This window comes from Paroedura picta, unplaced genomic scaffold (assembly GCF_049243985.1).
Source record: "Paroedura picta isolate Pp20150507F unplaced genomic scaffold, Ppicta_v3.0 Ppicta_v3_sca27, whole genome shotgun sequence".
Lineage (NCBI taxonomy): Eukaryota > Metazoa > Chordata > Lepidosauria > Squamata > Gekkonidae > Paroedura > Paroedura picta.
Window position 1 is genome coordinate 97,501 of NW_027518624.1, and position 2,500 is coordinate 100,000.

The following is a 2,500-nucleotide window of genomic DNA, read 5'->3' on the forward strand; positions in this document are numbered from 1 at the left end:
GGACGGGAGTCGGCGTAGCGGCACTCCCCGAACGCCCCATTTTCCCCCAGGTCGCCCTTCGGGATGGGAGTCGGTAGACCTACCCGCCCGGGCGGACCGCGGCGGGGAGGACACGGACGGCCTCGGTCTTCCGCCGGAAGTCGGTCGACCTGGCCTCCGCGCGGCGCTTTTGTCGTTCTGCTCCCGCGGGGGAACTGGGTGGACCTGGAGTCCCCTCGCCCTCCCTCTTTCCGGCCGCCGTTGCGGGGAGCCGTTGCGAGAGTAGGTAGACCTGGACTCCCCGTTTGCCCCGCGCCGCCGCTTCGGGTTGTCGGTGGACCTGGCCTCGGCTCGGCTCGCGGGACCTTTCGAGGATTCCCCCTCGGGGTGGGGGGGCGGCCGTTGGTAGACCTGGGTGCTGGGTTCCCGCCGCGCGGGAGTCGGTAGACCTGGACCACCCGTCGGCGCGGTGTCGACGGAAGTCCGTTGCCCTCGCGACGGACGCTGGTAGACCTCGGCTCCGGGTTCCGGTCGCGTGGGAGTCGGTTGACCCGGCCTCCGCGCGGCGCTTTTGTCGTTCGGCCCGCGCGAAGGAGCTCGGTGGACCTGGAGTCCCCTCGCCCTCTTTCCGTCCGACGCTACCCGCGAGTCGCTTCGGGGCGTCGGTAGACCTGGACCCGTCTTTCGGAGAGTCCCGGCCCGGCGACGGCCGTCAGTAGACCTGGGCTCCGTGTTCCGGTCGCGTGGGAGCCGGTAGACCTGGACTGCCTCTCGCCGCGAGCCGGTTGACCCGGCCTCCGCGCGGCGCTTTTGTCGTTCTGCCCACGCGCAGGAACTCGGTGGACCTGGAGTCCCCTCGCCCTCTTTCCGGCCGCCGCTGCACGCGAGTCGCTTCGGGGCGTCGGTAGACCTGGACCCGTCTCGGCTCGCTAGCGCCTTTCGGAGGGTCCCGGCCTGGCGACGGCCGTCGGTAGACCTGGGCTCCGCGTTCCTGTCGCGTGGGAGCCGGTAGACCTGGAGTACCCGTCACCCGCGAGTCGGCTGACCCGGCGCTTTTGTCCTTCTGCTGCCGCGAGGGAACCCGGTGGGCCTGGAGTCCCCTCGCCCTCGCCCTCCCCCCTTTCCGTCCGCCCGGGTTCCGTGTTCCCGCCGTGCGAGAGTCGGTAGACCTGGGCTAACCCCTGACCCGGCGCCGCCGGAAGTCGGTCGACCTGGCCTCCGTGTTTGGTTTCCCGTAGGCCCGCCTCCCCCCCCCCCGCCCCGGGCCCGCTTCCTCTTTCCCCGCCCCGCCCCGCCCGCGCCGGGACGCGGCAGACCTGGGCTCGGACTTGTGTCCTGCAGGGGGCTGGGAGTCCCCGTCCGACCCTGTGATTCTACAGCTCTCCGGCGAACTGTTTCTCTCTCCGTCCCCCCCTGTTGATGCGCAAAGGCTCGGGACCAGTCAAGTCAGCAACCTTTTACTGGCACAGAGTATGTTATAAGACAATATATAAAATAGGTTTTGAAATTTTCGACAAAATAACAAGATAGGCCACGGGGGCTACGTGACCGACCGGATCTTGAAATTATTAAATGAACTAGAACGGACAAGGTACAAGGTTGGCGGCATATTATAAAAAGCGTCTTTGCTAAAACTCTGGCAACCGGAGTGGGGGGGGTGGGGGGGCCTTTGTCGGGGAGCCGAAATGGCAAGGTTTACTTACAGAAGGCTTGTTTCCCAGCAAAGCGACAAAGCTGTCGTCCCGACACTGCTCGTACAAGGGGCAATGTGCGAGACAGAGTCAGGGCAGCCAGGAGTCTCGCATGGCATGGCGTGGGATGCGGCGGAATCTTCCCTTGAGGGGAAAGCGTTCGTTCGTGCCAGGAGAAAAGCTCTTCTCGGGGTGGGGGGGTGGGGGGTGGGACATCGAGGGGATGCAAATACGTAGACGCAAATATTTCTCTGCGTAGCGATGCCAATGTGCCAGGGGTCTCCAAGGACACGGCGGGCGCTAGGGCTCGGCAGTCGGGAAGAGGAAGGCGAGCAGTTGTCCGGACCGTAAGGGTTGAGTGCTGTGTGCGTGTGTGTGTGTCGCGTGGGAGGTTGTGGCAAGGCGGCTTACAAACACCTTCCCCCCCCCCCCCCGTCTGCCTGCGAGGCGAGTGGGCCCGTGAGAGTGGGGAGAGAGCTGGGAATGGGCCGCGGTGACCCAGCGGGTCTCAAAGCGTTTTCCGATCGTCTTCCCTTCCTCTCCCCGTGAGGGAGGCGGGCTAGAGAGCCTCACAGGGAAGAAGACTCTCTGTGCACCGCAGTCTCGACCTTAGCGGGGTTTTTATACGTATACATATACGTATACGTCTTTGTTTTGAAAACAAAGATCACGGCATCCGGCCCTCTCAATTCCTGGCAAATAGAAGGGGAAGAAACGGAGATAGTGACAGATTTTATTTTCCCGGGCTCCAAGATCACTGCGGATGGGGACTGCAGCAAAGAAATTAAAAGCTGTGGCAAATCTAGACAGCATCCTAAAAAGCAGAGACA